This window comes from Mesocricetus auratus, unplaced genomic scaffold (genome assembly GCF_017639785.1).
Source record: "Mesocricetus auratus isolate SY011 unplaced genomic scaffold, BCM_Maur_2.0 Super-Scaffold_100010, whole genome shotgun sequence".
NCBI lineage: Eukaryota > Metazoa > Chordata > Mammalia > Rodentia > Cricetidae > Mesocricetus > Mesocricetus auratus.
The window spans coordinates 20,602,169-20,619,945 of record NW_024429194.1 but is presented as its reverse complement, the minus strand read 5'-3'; the positions used below and the strand labels follow the sequence as shown (position 1 = coordinate 20,619,945).

Here is a 17,777-nt window from a genome sequence, read left to right as displayed (position 1 = left end):
CTGGGGTTACAGATGTATGCCGCAGGATTTGACCTTTACATGGCTTCCAACAATCAAACTCAGGTTGTCAGGGCTAGTTCCACAAGTGTCTTTACCTGCTTTTTTTTTTAATTGCAGTGTGGAGGTGGGCACTCAGAGCTTGCAGTGTAATACCAAACACTGTACCCCCTGTAGCTCTCTAACCCTCCCCCCCCAGCTATGACCTTATTTCTAATCATATCACTTTTCTGTTATCTAGGCTCAAGCCTGGCTCATGCATGGGAATCTGGGAGGGAGTCTGGAGGTCCCTCAGTTTTCATCCTTGCTAGCTCATATGGCCATGCCTTTTCCCCTCAGGCTGAGGTAGAGTTAGTTCTTTTCCTTCATCAGTGAAGGAGGAAGGAGGCCAGGAGTGTGGGTGAGCTCACCTCCCTGATCTGGATTTAGTGTCTTGTTCCCCTCCACTGCTATCCTTGTTAAACCTCACAGAATCCAGGCAGCTGTGAATTAGCATTGAAAAGTCCCTGGCTTTAACTGTGGGAGAGCTCAGCACCACTGAAAGTGAGCATGTGTCTGCTCTGTCTCCTGCCCTGTTTAGGTCCGCCCACCTCACTGTGTACCACTTCTGACCTGCTAGTAAAACCTCGGGGTTTTCTTTGTCTTAGGGATCTTCAGGGCCTTGGAACCGACAGTGTCCACCTCTTCCCTCCTCCAGGCCTCACCCAGGGCCACTCCAGCCTCCATCCTTCCCTTCAGAGTCTAGTCTGCACGAGGCAGTTTCAGACTTGCTGGGATTCCCTGATGCACAGCTCTGGAGGTGCCTAGAACATGAAATCAGGTGGATTGTATCTGCCCCTGCCATCAGGCATGGATGCCTTCTGGTTTTCAGCTGAGGAGGGCCTGGTACTTGCAAAGAGTGACTTTTAGTGTACAGCTTGGGTTACCATATTTGCAAGGGACAGGTTTCAGTAAAAGAAACTGGAGCGCTGCACTGTGTCATCAGAGAGATATGTACTTGTGTTTCCTTTGAGAAAGGGGAGGCAGTGTCTTTCTGTGTATCCCTGGTTGGCCTAGTATTGGCTGTATAGCCCAGGCTGGCCTTGAATATATGGCAGTTCTCGGAAAAGCCCGGGCTGGCCTTGAATTTATAGCACTTCTCCTGGCTCAGCCTTTGGAACGTTGGCTTGAGCCCTCACATCTAGCTAAGAAATAAGTTTTGGATTATAGGGTGATCTCTGGATTGTAAAGGCTGACGTAAGGATTGGCAGAAGGAGATTGCAGAGTAGTCCATTGCTACGCCGGGAGTTTGTCGTGGTTTCATCCATTCCACTCACACACCACCCACCCCTTTCTCCCGTGGCACATATTAGTTGAATATATTCTCTATGTTGGTTCTAGGCAGGGCGTAGGGTGGGCTCTCACTGTGGCCTGAGAGCCTTCATGACCCCGGGAGGAGGCTTATAAACTCACTTACTCTCCTTCCTGCTCCGCTGAGGGTTCCTTGGCAGATAGGGCACAGGAAAAAGAAATGAAAAGAACTACTAATTTTCTGAATAGGAAAAGTGCGGTTTCACAGATTACAAAGCTCTGAGCTCAGCTTCAAGTGAGTGAAAAGTTCAGAAGGATGTATTCTAGGACAGTGCCCTGGAAAGGGCCAGTGCGTGATGCAGAAGTAAGGTTGGAAACTGCAGCCCTCCCCCCCACCGCTCATGTCTGATCTTGGAAGCTGATCAGGGTCTGGCTTGGCTAGTTAGAGCATGGATAGGAGACTTCCTGAGAATAAATACCAGGTGTCGCAGGCTGTAGGAAAACAGGGACAGAGGTGGGGTGCAGGCCCAGGTGGAGATGCAGGGATAAAGAGACTTTTATGGGCAGCCCAACGGCCCCTCCCAAGTTTGGGAATGGGTCATGGAAAAGAGTCACAGGGTCTGACCCAGGATTGTTTGCTGAAACTGAAAGTAATTAGATTTTTTGCTATGACTATGGGTTGATCCCCATTGATTCCTGCCCTGGCTTCTTGTACAAATGACATGAACCCACCCGGCGGGATAGACAGGTCCATCAAGGTAAAGTACTACCTACCCATGAGGACAGCTTCTCAGCCTCATGCCACCCATGTCCTGAAATGTTTTCTAACGGTTGCCTAATGGGGACAGGAAGACCAGGGCTAGTAACTATAGATGACAGTGAAGTTGGGGGTCAACTTATTTGCATTTATTTAAAGGCTACCTGGTCTAGCCAATGAGCGTTCTGGATGGCATAGATGTATCTGCAGTGCGTTTCTTGACAGGCTCTCAGCTTGATCAAGGGCACAGTGCCTCTTCAGGTGCAGCCCAGCTGGCTCCTGTGACCTGTGGTGGGGCCCTGACTTCCATATTTATCAGTAAACACCACCCTGGCCTGGTCCCAGTATCCCACCCAAAGCCCTCTTGTTTCCTCTGAACACTTTGTTTTTGGTTTGTCAGCCTGGATGAATAGGCCTAAGCAGGTTACCTAGTCAACTGTCAGTAGGGTGACAGTACTATTGTGTTAGGAGGGCAAGATTTTGAGGGGTAGGGTGTCTGTTACCCCAAAACTTCATGGGAAGAGAGCTTATGACTAGTTTAACAAAAAGCTTAGCAAAAAACTGTAATGAGTGCTCTGTCAGTAATGAGTGTTGTGAAGGCCTAGCAGAGTGCTGCAGGGGGTGGGCTGGGGGGGTGAGGGGAGTGCGGATGTATGGGGGGTGTGGGGATGTCTTTGGATCTGTCTTCAGTTCTGAGTTAGCTGCCTGGCCACGGGTGAGTCACAAGCCCCTCAAAGTTGGTTTCCCTTCCATGAGAAGGAAGTGGCCCTGGTTGCTGAGAGCACATAAGCCTTGCTTCCGTGACGTGAAAGGATAGGGTGTGAGCACTGCCTGGCACTTGCTGTCTTCAACTCGGTCCTCCAACCCCCGCATAGATGGGTTAAACAGAGGGGAAGCTTTTCCAGATAGATTTAAAAATGGTTGGCATGAGCAAACCACAGAGCAAGATGGAAAGATAGTTTTTAAAAGCTATTCATGTTTTTGCTCAGAGCATAAACACAATTGTTGAAAGGAAAGCCAGTCTACATCCAGTTCTTAAAGCTGCAGATAGCTTTTGTGCGGGCCGGGGGTGTAGCTCAGTGGAGCACTCGCCTCATGTGTGCAGAGCCCTGAGTTGATCCCCAGCGCCACTTAAAGCTGAGCGTGTTTGCTGTACGTCTGTAGTATCAGCGCTCAGGAACTGGAGAAAGGAGCCAGAAATTCAAGGCCATTCCCCACTACCCTGTCTCAAAATAAGACGGACAACACAAGAGTAGCCTTTACCTTACCCAGGGTAGAGGCCAGCCCCTGCGGTCTGTTGGATGCCCAGTTCAGCATAGGTGTCAGCGGGTGAAGAAAGACTATGGGGGGTTCTGTTTACAGCTCTATATTTACAGCCATGGGGGTGTCCTCTCCCCAGTTCCTTTGCATCATGGGAATCTGGGGCAAGAGCCCCATATTCCTTGAGCGGTGTATTACCGCCATAGCTTTCCATACAGCTGGGGTCTGCAATTCAATAGATGAAGGAGACGTTTTCATTTGAATGTTTGCTGTGCAGTCACTAGTGAAAGAAGGCTCTGTGTTCTTTGTTGTGCCTGCCGTAGATGACTCGATGATAGGAAAGACCTTCCTAGGCACACCACTGTGGTCACACAGACACCAAAGTGGAGAGGAGGGTTAGCCAAGGTGAAGGTCGTCCTCAGAGATCCCTGTGTGGATGTAACTGCAGATGAGTGATCCCACGATGATGACACATCTGAAGTGACGTGCACTAGATACTAGTAGTTATTAGTAGTCAGTGGTGCCCCAGCCACACATGTTGACAGGCTTCTTATTGAGCCCTCAGGATTTTTAAGCCTACTCCTTTCCCCTCCCATATAATCGCTTGATTATAATTCGTTCAGAAAGCTCCCTGCCCTGGACCTCTGCTTTATTTTCACATAGGCAAAAATGGTTTCCAAATTAGAATAAAAATATCCAAAATAGTCTATTGGGATCTGAGTCGTTCCTCCTAGCTGGGTCTAGGCCAAAGACTAACAATTGCAAGGAGAAAATGGTATGGGTTCAGTCTGTCTTGTCTTTGTCGCCACTGTTTGCATTCATGAACTTGGAAGGAAAATGACTTCCTGATAGAATCCTATCATTTCAAACAAATGTCTCCCATGAAGAAAGAATACTAATTACCGCTGTATCCAGAGCAGCCCCCTCCCCTCTCCGAGTTGTGTGTTCATCTACAAGTCCAAGGTCAGGGTAGATTTAAAAGCAGACGTGAGCTTAGAAACGGAATTCACCCTGGGACTGAGAACGGGAGTCACCGAGGTGCAGGTGCCGGGAGACAGGCAGGCCCAGGCTTCTGCTTTTGTTCTTGGAAGAGCTTTGTTCCAGTGGGAGGCCAGCGCTTGCTATGCTCCATTTGTGCATCACCAGACTGGGCAGGTGAATGTGATAACAGACTCCCAAGTGAGGTCCTGCCTGTGGTCATAGGTGCCTTCAGGATCAGTGGAGTTCAGCGACAACTTTGAAAGCCCAGCTCAGCGGCCAGCACACGTTCGTTCGTGGGAGTCTTTGCCCTGCATGTGTTCACAGTTGCTCTCTCCAGCCCCACCCACTCTCCAAAGTGAAGGTGGCTGGGTTATCAGACCATGCTGAGTGCTCTCAACTCATCAGTTAAGGCCGGTTGTGAGGCTTCTCTGGCAAGGTTGTGTGTGAGTCAGGCAGGGGCAGGATCTTGGCTCAGTATGCTTCTCTGCAGGGCGTATTGGAGCAGGGTCCCTTATCTGCTGAGGAAGGAGTCTTTAGTGCCAGGCACACATTTCTAACACATTTCCCAGAGCAGGATTCACTGGCATGCATGTGTTCAGTGGAGACTTAAAGGCCTTTGGGTGGGTGTGTCTGTTTTCCCCCTTCTCTCTGTGTGTCTGTGTTTCTGCCCCACCCCCCATAAGTAGAGGTACCGGTGGTGCTGTTATGAATGTCTTGGGGTGATTAATGATGGAATTACAGAAATGGAAGGGGGCAGGCAGTGATTAGAGCTTTGTTTCTACCAACTAAATAACTATCTCGGCAACACAGCTCAACCAAGAAAGGCATGGAAATGTCATGTCTGGAATAGGCAGACAATTGCACAGTCTTTCCCTTCCAGGCTCCTAGAATTGTCCTTTCCTGCAGCCTGCAACCCCCCATTCTGATGCCTCTAGGGCTGCATCGGCTGCTGCTGGCTAATGAGGCCACATGTAGGGAGTGAATATTGCCACCATCTGTCTTGGTTCCTTGTGCCCTAGTGGGGGCAGATACCTGGATCCAGGAAGATGCAGCTGCTGTGCCGGGCAGGCCCAGAATGCTTGTGTTTGGATTCCAGCCTCAGACTGGATTCACATGAATTCATTGCAGCCACTCCACAGCTTTCAAAGCAAGGGAGAAGCTTTGCACAAGGATTCTATAGTTGGCATTGCTAACACAATTACAGCATTTGAGCAAGACACGCCTGGCTTGAAACAGATCTCACGCTTTTTTCATCAGGAGGTGGTGATGAGAGTCTAGATAAGCTGGTCTATCTCACCTGGGTGCAGTTGCTTTCCCAGCTTCCCAAGTGCGTGACAGTGACTCTGAGCTGTGAGGGCCTCTGCTTCTTCCAAGCAGAAAGGTGGGGCTTCATCATGAGAGACTAGAGGTCTCCCCAATATCTCAAGGTGACCTCCAATTGCAAGTTGCTGGGAGAACAGATTCTAGCTGCACACTGGGTCCTGTTTATGCTGCGGTGGTCCTGAGTTTTTACTGGGAAGAAGCCCTTAGTGTTCTTCAGACATTGGGCAGGAGTGGTTAGCACCATCCACTTGCCAGCATCTCGAATCAGCATGGCTATGAGTGATTTTTCTAGATGGATTAATAAAGGTGAGAAGACTCACCCAAAATGTGGAGAGTGTCATTCCCTATGCTGAGGTTCCAGCTGAATTGAAAAAGAACTACAGATGTGGTGTGACCAGTTGCATCCCACTCTTCCTGACATGATGGTCCCATAGCCTAAGCTTTGAGCCCCAATAAACTTTCCTTAGGGTATGTCTGTCAATTATTTCATAACAGGAAAAATAACTAAGACAGATGGTGACTGTGGGCAGCATGTGTCTATCCCAGAGGTTACATGCTGCTGTCCTAGCTTCCAGTTCCTCAGAATGACTGCATTTAGAGATAACTTTAACAAGGTGGTTCACATGGGCCCTTGTCTGGTAGGACTGATGGCTCTAAGGAAACCAGAATATGATAGACACAGGGAGGCCATGTAACACATGGACAGTGGGGGGCATGTGACACATAGGTAGCCTGCAACATCTGCTAACTAAGGGGGATCCTGATTCTGCCTACATCTTGGTCTTGGACTCTACCCTGCAGAGCCACGAACATCTTCTGCCTGCCACTGAAGCCTCAGCCTGGGAGACTTCATCATGGCAGCCCTCAGGGGGAGCCTTTAAGATATTGGTGAGCAGCTCCATCGGATGTTCCTTCCCTGCCTGCAGAGTGTGTGCATCTTTTTCTGTTGTACAAGTGCTTCCACTCCCACAATAGTTCTTTGATTTTTTCGAGGTAGGATTTCTCTGTATTGTTTTGGAGTTACCTGGAACTTGCTGTGTAGACCAGGCTGGCCTCGATCTCACAGAGATCCGCCTGTCTCAGTCTCCGAGTGCTGGGATTAAAGGTGTGCACCACCAGGCGCCTGCACAGTGGTTCTTAATCTTCCCAATGCTGTGACTCTCTCATACAGTCCCTCATGTTTGCAGTGACCCTCATCCTAAAATTATTTCTATTGCTACTTTATAACTAATTTTGATACTGTTATGAGTTGTAAAAAGTATCTGTGTTTTCTGATGGTCTTGGGCAACTCCTATGAAAAGGGTTGCTTGACCTTCAAGTTGAGAAATGCTACACTAGCAAAAGTGATGGAGTGTCTGCTCCTGGCACCTGCAAGGGTCTGTATGTCTTCAGAGGAACAAGCAATTTCTCTTGTGCCCAGATCTGGGTAGGGCTCCAATTATATCTGGAATGCCTCTGTGGAAAAGAATTTATGGCTTTATAAGTGAATGTTTCCGATTTAGGGAAAGGAAGTTGGCAATTGGGAGGCCTTCCAGGCTGGGGGGCTGAGCATAGGAGCATGAATGCGAGAGCCCAGCCCAGTATAGCCTGTGTCCCCACTGTGGGGTGGGCAGGACAGCAGATACCCTGGCAGTGTGGGCTTGGCGTGGGGGCTGTGGGAAGGGGGGTACATGAGGGATTAAGGCAAAAGCCAGTGCAAAGCCAACAAGAGCCTGGTTGGTTGCACTCTAGGAGCTCATCTTAACCTTAGGTCTTGACCCTGGTCTCCTCCCCTCCTCAGCTCTGGTCCTCGGCCACCTGGTTTTCATGTTTTCCTTCAGTTACCATTTCTGTCTGCTTATTCTGCAATTTCTTTCCCCATGCTGCTCCCCTCCGTTTCTCTCGGTTCCTCCGTATCCTCCCCCTCCACCATTTTCGTCTTCCTCTTCCTTCCTGCTTACACTTAGGCCAGAAGAATCACCCCCTTTCAGGGCTTTCTGCATCAGCTTCAGCTGACCGCTCATCAGACACATTGGTAACAAAGTTGCAGCCGTAACAAGCATGGGTTAACCCCTTTCCTTCGGCATTAGTGCTGCTATGAGTTCTAGAGATACAACCACGTAACACTCAGTACTTTCTTTCAAATAAGGAATTGGAGTGTCTTTGAGTTTGATGTCGTGGTAGAATGACCCAGCAAATAGTTGAAAAACTATTTCCATGGGTCGTTGGGCCTGAACGAGTTTCCATCATCTCCTGTGGGATCCAGGAGGCTTTCCCTGTACATGAACCAGGGATGATAGCAGCCACACCTGCCCTTGAATGTGCTTCTCAAATACTGGCCTGCCACCCAGGAAGGGCAAGCTGAGTCCTAATGCAGGGAGCTTAGCTGCAGAGAGACTGGGAGAGCTGGGAGCCGGGCTGCCAGCATTGTGATGGCGCTGGGTTGGCAGTCGTCTTACTTTACAGAGATGAGATGTTTTGCTGAGAGAGCCATGTGGCATACTTTTTGGGGCCTTGTGAGTCCGTGTTGTCTTTTCTTGTACCTTATTTCAGTCAGATCAGCTTGCAAGGGCCCCATGCACTCCTTACACACTACCTCCTCCTTGGGTCAGTCCTTAGCTAAGATGGCAGGAGTGTGGGCCAGGGGGACGGGCAGTGCTGTGAACCCTACGTTTATCTGCTTGTGTTGCTGTTGATGACAGCCTGGGAATGCTGCAGTTATAGAAGCTTGCTGTCCTGGGCACAGTATGATCGCCACACTGCTGCTCGGGGATGGCTGCATTATGCTCTAGTTCCCCCTGCATATAAACCCCGTTCTCCAGCATCTTCCTGAGAAAAGTCCCCAGGAGGACATTGTGCTCTCCCTCTCTCTGCCTCCCTTTCTTGCCTGAAATTTCCCACAATGGCTGTTGCTTCTCTGGAAATTCTTCCTCTGGGAGCCTGTGTGGGATCCCTGTATCCACCCGTCACCCACCCTGCTATGCCCTGGAGAAGTGACAGCAGTGGTTGTGAGGAAGCGTGTAGAGCGAGGGTATTCGGCTTCACCAAAAGGGCCTCTGCCAGCCTCCTATGAAGCAGCTCCAGGTTGTTCCAGGTCTTTTTCTCTGGTTCTTCTGAGCCCTGGGCCTGGATTTCTGTAGATCCTTTGAATGTCAGCTCTTGGTGGACCAGACAGCCACTTCCAATCCCAGGAATGCCAAGGATGGGCCTGGTATGGGTCCTACCAACTGTGTGCCCAACTAGGATCTGAACATCAAGGGCTCTCTGGAGCCTCTGCGCCCCACCCTTATGCCGAGCACTCCATTCACTGAGCTGAAGCAAGGCCTGGGCTCTCCATTGGCTGTCGAATTTTGAGAAACCCTTTCCCCCAGGATATGCAGTTAGGCATGTTTTCATGGTTTCCACTGACGGAGGAACAGGCTATCGCAGAGGGCGGCCACCCAGGGTCAGCTGTGCCTGAGGATTTTTGTGGTTAGGGAAGAAGTGACTCACCATGTTTCCGTCCCTGAGTCTATCCCTAACCGCTGGAGACCGTATGGGTAAACTTCCGTGCAGTGATGAAGTGCATTATGGGAGAAGGGTCCAAAACGGGCATTGTAGGGGGGTGCAGTGCAAGTCAGCTGATCTGGTTTGCGACATGAGTGGGGCAGGACTGCCGCTCTGTAGAAGTGACCCTGAGCCACCTGCCAGCAGGATTAGTCTAGCAGGAAACTGGCAGGGAGGGGTGAGGCTGCTGTCAACTGAGGTAGGAGGTTGCTAAGTTCCCAGGGCAGAGACAGAGGAGAGAGTCTGTTCTTCAGGGAGGGCATGACCAAGGCCGGGGGGGGGCTCAATCAGGCCCTGGTATTGGGTTGGACTTGGGTCCATTTTGCTGGTCAGTGGGGTGACTGCATATGACATGGTTAGGAAAGAGAAACTAGGTAAAGGTGTGCCATCGAGGAAGCCAGGCAGACACCGGATCAACACCGCACAGCAGAGCATCTTTCTGCATCCGACTGTCACAGCTCTGCTGTGCTCTCACAGCCTCAGGGCCTCTTTGCTTGGTCACAGGGGTCTGTGTCATTCAAGTCATGGGACCTGGCCCCAGGTTCTGCAGGATGCTGCCACTTGAAGACTGTGCATTTTACCCCGCAGGCGGACTTAGTTACTAAGCAGAATTGTACCGTGAAGCTTGACAGCAAGGCTGAGGCGTGTTTCTGGGAAGGGAGCTGAGCGTAGGCAGGGGCAGGCTGGGCTGGGCTTGGCAATCCTTCTGTGTGGAATGGATGAGGGAACGGGGAATCCCCTTGAGAGGAAGGCGTTAGTTCCCACTAGAGTCCAGGAGATGTGCTGGCTGGAAGGCCTGCAGGTGAAGAGGGCTTTCATCTTGTGGCCATAACTGAGTCGGATGGAGAAGAGGATGGTAATGAACAACACAGGGTCCGCTGCCTCCTCTAATGTGTGACCTGAGGTCATCCTCAGAGGGGACAGGCAGCTTGCAATCACCAGAGTGGGGATGTCCTGGCTAGGGCTGCCGTGAGGGCCCCGTTCCTGTTGGTGACACAGTTTGCTGCTGCACATGACCTGGAGTGTCCCTCCCAGGGATGAAGAGGGGGGTGGGACGTGTTTCCAGGTGATACCAGTGTGCAGATCCACAGGCCATGTCTGAATTGGCCCTTGAAAGAATCTCCTTTGGGCCGTGACCAGGTGTGGTATTGTGGAGTAACCAGGGCAGGCAGAACAGTGTCTGCTGTGGACTGTAAAGTCCCCTGCTCGCTGCTCGATAGTGAGAAGAAGGCCAGGACTGCAGGGTAGTGTCAGGTCGAGGTGTGTCACCTGTATGGCTTCTGGGAGGGAGCCTGGGGTGAAGGGAAGGTGAGGTGGCAGGTGCGATCTGAGACCCCTGGGTGCCTTTGTGGTAGGCTGGTCTCGAGGTGGGGAGTAGGGTGAAAGGGTCACCTCCTGCTTTGTATGTTCCTTTCTGCCGGACACGCTGCCGCGTCTCGGGATTTCCCCTTCAGAGGGGGCTGCCCAACAGTGCCCAGGGCCAGGGATTCTGTTCCGAGATCCTGGAAGTTTTATTTTTGTCTGCGGCCAGCTAGTTCTCCATGTTCACCATCACTCCTAGAAGCGCCGTGCAGAGTTGGTAGGAGGACGGTAACGGCCATGGGTCCCCTCCGCTGCTTCCCAGCTCTCCGTTCTCCTTCAGTTTGTCTTTCTTTGTGGGAGTTTTGGAGCTGGTGGCAAGTTAGGAAGGAGTCACAGGTAGCTAGCTTAGCATCAGAGCATGGCAACAAGCTTAGTGGTTGTGGTGTGGGGCTGAGCTTCTGACGGAGCCCTGTGTCTTCATCCCCTCCACCCCGACTCCATGCCCTGCTGATGTCTGTGTAGGACCCCTGGGAGCAGGCGTGAAGCTGGTAGATAAGACACCATGGATATTTTCTTCTCTGTTATCGTCGGCCATGGGGACCTGTCCTTCTCTTTCAAGGAGCTCAAATACAAATTGTAACCTCCAAGGGAGTGGTTGCTGTCTACTGCCTGAGTTTGTTTATCCTTGGAGCCCGAGGACCACCAGAATGATTCCACTGGTTGACAGGGGCAGGGGAGTGATGATAGTATGTCTGCCGCCAGGAGAGGGTATTGAGATTTAAATAGGCAGCTTAGATATTCTTTGACATTTAGCTGGAGAGTATGGATCCTCTCTCGAAGTCTCTGGTCATAGAATTCCAGGGAGAACCCAACCTAGGAGTAGTAACTACCAAAGTGCACAAGTGGTAACTGTCAAATACACTCCTGGAAACCTGGTTCCGGGTGCACCTGCACAGACCCTGGAAGCCTGGTTCCGGGTGCACCTGCACAGACCCTGGAAGCCTGGTTCCGGGTGCACCTGCACAGACCCTAGAAGCCTGGTTCCTGGTGCACCTGCACAGACCCTGGAAGCCTGGTTCCTGGTGCACCTGCACAGACCCTGGCATCATTTGGGACTTTGCTTTTGATCTCATGTAAATACCCATCAATCCTCCCAATGTAGGAAGGCCGGGTGGCTTGTAAGGATTCTTTCTTAGCTTTCTCGTAACGCCCTCTGAGTAGTGCCTTCCTCTCTGCCCAGCTGCCATTGTCTTCATCACCCTGCACTTGCTTGCATGAGACCCTCAAGGTCAGGCCTCTGTAAGTATCGGTGGTCCCTCTTAGAAGAGTCCCTCTCATAGAGGAGAGCCTCTAGATTCTCCCCGCATCTCAGCCAGATGCATGGAATTCTGTTGCAGTTGCACGTGGTCTTGGGGTCTCGGCAAGTGCTGGAGTCTGTAGACTGTGAAAGGCTCCCAGAAAGGGGACCCTACTCTGCATCTATGGCGCGGTCATCTTCCATGCTGGGGTGAGATGTCTAGGTGGTGCCAGCTGCATTGGGGCTACTTGCATTCCTATGAATAACCCCTCACCCATGCTCTGAAAACCTGACCAACTCACCAGTGGAACAGTATTTTGTCTTCAGTGCTCTAAAGAACAGCTCTCTAGGAAGAGTTCCCAAAACACCAGGTATACGTCGCAGCCTTCAAGGGTATGTCCCCTTTGTTGATGCCTCGCAGTCCCTTTCCCTTGGCTGCATGTACAAGGAGCTGGTATGTGGAAGGCTGGCGGGAAGGAACATGTGGTGGGAATCCTTTGGTATGCTCTGTTTGTGGCCATGCCTAGCCCCTGGGGAGTCACTCTAAGCGGGAGCTGTGCTAAGTGTTGCCTGAATTCATTGCTGTGAAGTGATGGCTCATAGATCTGACTTAATGTCTGAAGTCTTCTTCCCTGGCATGGGAACTTTTCCATGTGTGGTGGTGAGCCTACTCACAGTGATAGCTCTGTAGAGGGTGACAGGAAACCACAGCATCTCACTGGCCTGTGTAGGTGGAGATGCAGAGTCAGCTGGGTTTGGAATTATCCTCTGGGTACATTGGTCCAGGCTGTGTGGAGAAGCTGTGGCTGGGGTCCTCCAAGGCCCTCCCCCAGGAGACTCAGTTATCTTCTGTTCCTTGGTGGTTTCCAGTGTGCCACTAGGAGAGTGACAGCGCAGGATCCCAAGGCTTTGGAGAAGCTGGTCAGTGCTGGCCTTTTCTGATTCTATACGCCTAACTTGGGCTATAGATGAGTGTATTGTTGCTTAGGTGTAGACTTCTACAAATCCCTCTCACTCCCCATTATTTTATTCATGGCCATGATTCTTGTTCATTCAGATACTTGCCCTCACAGGACGATGGGTGGTTTGGTGGCCTGCCTCTCACTGTGGCTGTTCTGTTTGGCTGGTTCCTGGAAGGAATGTAGTTTCTCTTATAGAAAACTGACCTAGAGTTGCTCCCTACTGTTACCCTATGCAGGGGTGGGAAGGTGTGGCTGGGAAGTGCTGTTTAGTGTCTGTCTACTCAGTGTTGTACCTTTGGGTGTTCTCCATCCATGACAGTCTTGTCCTCAGGGGACATTTGACAATACTTGGAGACTTTTATTTTTACTGATATCACTGGGAAGGGTATTAAGTGCATAGAGGTATTAAGGCCTGCTGCTCCAAACCTGAATAATGCCGTGTAACAAAGGACTGGCCAGCTCAGTGTCACAGCTTTGAGGATGCCTGGCCTGGAGCCCCTGTCCTCTCAGTGTCACCCTGGCCTGCACCATGGCCACCACCCACTTCATACTTGCTTCAGCCTCAGCCAACAGCTTCCCATCTCTGTGGCCTTCTGCCCTGCCAGTCCTCTTCTGCCTACTTTAGCAAGCCCTGGGCTAGCCCGTGTGCTCATTTAGGCCTCCACACACATGCCACCAGTAGCAGCGGGTGAACACAAGTGGCCTTTGCTCGAAGTTTGTCTATCTGTAGGGCTGACAGATTGATCTCTCTTGCTTGGTGGCTGAGTCCTCTGCAGATAGAGGGCACGTGCCCTGCCCATGGCATCATGCAGGTGTGGCTGTCACCTCCTGTGGTGCTTTCCTGACATCTAGGAATTCCTGGAAAGGCCTTGGCTGGCAGGATACTGAGCTGTACTCTATATTACTGGAGACACAGATACTTGTCCCTTGTCCTGCACTGCCCTTCCCCTCATATTGGGGAGTTCCTACTCATCCTTACCATGCTACCTTCTGGCAGGAAGTAGAGGCCAAAAGTCCATCTTGCTGGAGTCAAGCCAAAGCTGCCCTGACCAAATTTCCTTCCTTGTTAATGTCTAAAACATGGTGGCATTGTCACCGAGGTGACAGCCAGGAACCTCCAGTCACAATTGAAAAGCTCACAGAGGCACACTGCCTGCAGGTTTTCTGGCCATCCTCAGCCATGTCTCTGGCCTGTTGACAGCCTTTGCTTTTGTGGCTGCTCCGTAAGGAACAGCACAGGAAGGGCGATGTGTTAAGAGGACCCATGCTCCTCCCTCTGCACAGTCAGCGTGTCCCTGTCCGGAAGAAGAGCACTTTCCCTTCCTGCTAGCTCCGTGGATCAGATACACTTCCTTTACCTTTCCACCTTTTTCTCTGGGGGACATGGGTATGGGTACTGAGCTCAGGGCCTTACACCTGCTAGACTGCTGAGCTACAGCGCCATATCTGCATTTATGGTACCAGACAGGGCCTTGCTAAGTTGCTCAGAGGAATTTGAATGCCCTCTGTGGCTCAGGCAGGCCTCAAATTTGCAGCCCCTCCTGTCTTAGCCTCCCAGGTAGCTGGGATAACAGGTCTGACATAATTCTATTTGTAACATTCAGCTTATAAAATATGAAAAACTTGGGACCCCACAGGCTGCAGCATCCTAGGTGGGGACAGTACCCAGGCCATCTAAAACATCACAGTAAATCTCAAATCAGAAATCCTTTGGAAGCCTTCATGATGGAATCAAGGTTCATGCCCAGATCTGAAAGTGTCATGTGTCTTTCTCTTTGCTGAGACCCAGTAAGTCGTTCTTTGTGGCTCTGGTGTCTGTGCCCAGGCCAGGGTAGGACCATGCTTGGTGGTTTCTGCCAGCAGACATGAATCTAAAAGACAGTGAGCCTGATTACCAGCTATCAAGTTGTGTTTTTTGGAAAGTCGGCCTGTGAAGCAGATGGCTGCTCCGCTGACTGGCAGAGAGGCTCCTTTAAAGTAAGGCTTTTAGGCTCTCCTAACCAACACCTGCAAAATCTAATGCTCATGAAGGAGGCGTAATTGATGGCCTGATAGAAATGGCTCTGGGTACAGGTCATGGAGGGTGGCCAAAGGCTCCTATGAGGGTTAGGGCTTTGGAAGGGCTCTTTGGACCCTCTAGGGCTTTCTTATTAGGCAGCTGAGCCTCTCCCTGCAGTGCTCAGGCCCTGCCCATGTGCTTTTGAAGGATGGAGCAAAGGGATCAAGGACATATTCTCTCTCTCTCTCTCTCTCTCTCTCTCTCTCTCTCTCTCTCTCTCTCTCTCTCTCTCTCTCTCTCTCTCTCTCTCTCTCTCTCTCTCTCTCTCTCCCCCTCTCTCTCTCTCTCTCTCTCTCCCCCTCTCTCTCCCTCCCTCCCCCCAACTCCATGGGGGTGTGGTATGGAAGATCCTAGATGTGGTCTGGTAGGATCCATTTAAGAACACCCAACAAAACACCCCAGGGACACTCAGCATGCATGGGAAGCATTTTCTTTTACCAGAGGCAGGTCTGGCTTTGTGCAGGGGATTTAGGTTTTGGAGTGACAGGCTCAGGATCCTGAGTCTTCTGAGACTGGGAGAGCCCAAGTCTCCTGGGCTGTGGGGAGAGGCCATGCGCTGGGACCAGGATATCCAGGTCTTCTGGGGAGTGTTTAGGACTAGTGTGTGGAGCCTGTGCTTCCTCTTGGGGAGAGAGTGCTGAGAGAGAGCTGCAGCTTGGCTGGCTGGGTGCTCTGAGTCTTCCTGGGAGACTGTGTGTTATCTGAGGTGGATGGAATGGATTCTTCTACTCTGCAGCCTGCTTCCTAGTATGGAAAAGCACAAAACCCGGGATGGATTCATGGATTCCATACCAAGAAAGAATAATGGCCTGGCACCCCCCCAGCGCCCCAGCCCCAACACCCCAGTTTTGCTCTAAGTATGCCTCAGGTAATAAGAAAAGTGTATTTCCCTGTCCTCACTATGCAGTAGACATTACTAGTTTCACATGGGCCTTTGAAGGAGGCCACATCCGTGTATCCATGTACACCTAGAGGGAGCTCACCAGGGAGCCTGCATTGAGTCCCTGCCTTTGCCCCTCTTTCTGTCCTTCCACAGTGTGCAGCTCCTGTTTCTCAGCCCACAGACCTGGTGACCTGAGCATTTGTACAGACTCAGCTGCAAGGTTAGACTGTTGCCAGGTCCTGGTGGTACTAATTTAGTAGAGGACAGTGTGCTGGTTACTATTGTCATCTCTGACACTGAGTCCTAAAATTACAAACATCACTTTTATAAGTCTGTGGATTCTCTGAGGCAAGAGACCCCACCTTGGTTTTTGTATGTGACACACACACACACACACACACACACACACACACACACACACACACACAGAGAGAGAGAGAGAGAGACAGAGAGGGAGACAGACAGAGAGAGAGAGAGAGAGAGTTTGATGAACCAATAGAAAAACAAATATGTTTTGTTTAATTTTTAATGGAGACTAGGCCAGTAATGTTCACATTTTGTTTGCTCTTCATTGCATCTAAAGCTGCTGAAACAAAGGACATTAGTGCAGGTATGGGCACTGAGAGTCTGGGCAAAGTTCCACTCTGACCCAGGTGCTGGGTGGGTAGTGTTGGGACGTGTCCCCACTCTCTCTGAGCCTCAGCATCCTCCCGACCGACGGGATGGGGGTGAGTCTGGACATTTTAGTATGCATTTCATGCCTTTTGAAACAGAGAACAAGATGGCCTTGACCTTTGAATGATGTGTCTGAAGAACCAATACAGGAACCAGGAGTTTCAAACAGAAGGTATACTTGACCTGTAGCTGATGGGATTGAAGTCATGTGATTGCGGTAGAAGCCACTGGTGGTTAGCTATGTTTTCAAGCATTTTTTTTAATGGAGGTTAGAGAGGTGATTCAGTGGGAGAAGTGGTTACCATACTAATCCACCAGGACAGGACTTTGGACCCCTGTACCCACTTAAATGTCAGGTGGATATGCCAGCCCTTGGGAGACAGAGATTGGGAGATCCCTGGAACAAGCTTCTAGCTACACTAGCCAAATCAAGTTCTGGGTTCAAGTGAGAGACCCTGCCTTTGTTTATAAAATGAAGTTGATTGAGGAAGAATAATGACATCAACCCCTGTTCTCTCCCCCCCAATCTCACACACTCACACATATACACTCACACTCAAACACACTCACTCTCTCTCACACACACACCACACTTTTGCCACAAGTAGGCAACAAGTGAATGAGTCACATAGAAACTTTTCTGATACTCTTTTCTTTGAAATCTTGGTTTCTTACACCGCAGTCATTCATTCTTATACCACTTTCACTGACATGAACACAACAAATACCCCTGAAATTTTGTGGTGAGATTAGAGTGAGTAGCTGGAGAGACCTTCACAGCCACCTGCACCTTGCCTAGATGTACCCTCCAGGGAACTGTGGCCTTTCAGGCCAGGAGAAGACCCCCATCTGCACCTGGAGAGAGGCGGGGAGGGTGTGTGTTGCATTTCCCTCCTGGATCCAGTAAACAGGATGACTGAAGCAGCGCATCTGTGTTCAGGATGGTCTGAAGAACTGGCCTGATGATTGCATATAAATCCTGTATTACACGGGGTAGGGCCACAGGTGAGCGTTTGTGGGAGGTGAGGGCCAGGAAGTAGGGGGCATGAAGATGAAGGGAAGGAAATACAGCTTTTAGACACTCATGGTGTTTTAACCCGTTCCAGTTGCCCCCAAAGTGCTAATCTAAGCTAGAGAACTGTTATTTCCATCCTAAAGTCGGAGAACCTAGATGGTTAGGAAGGAGAGGAGCCTGGTAAGTTGCTCTTCCTGGTTCAAAGCCTGCTGCTCAGGTAGCAGATTTCTATTTTGGAAAATGCCCTATACATTATCTTAGAGACATGCTGGCCCAGTACCTCAAGGAACAACTTTTTTGTTGTTATCTTTTAAAATTATTTTTTTATTTACACCAGGCATCCTTGGAGGTCACAAGCGGGCCTCAGCTCCTGTGGATCTGGAGTTACAGATGGTTGTAATCCCTTGTGTGGGTTGTGGGAAGCTAATGTCATCTTCTAGGAGCAGTCAGT

At 50.5% G+C, this 17,777-nt stretch overlaps 1 protein-coding gene across 5 annotated transcripts in view; it reads left to right on the top strand.

Annotated features, from left to right (window-relative positions):
* Agap1 (ArfGAP with GTPase domain, ankyrin repeat and PH domain 1) overlaps window positions 1–17,777 on the top strand; it is a 452,310-nt gene that overhangs the window by 111,634 nt on the left and 322,899 nt on the right. The window lies entirely within an intron of this gene.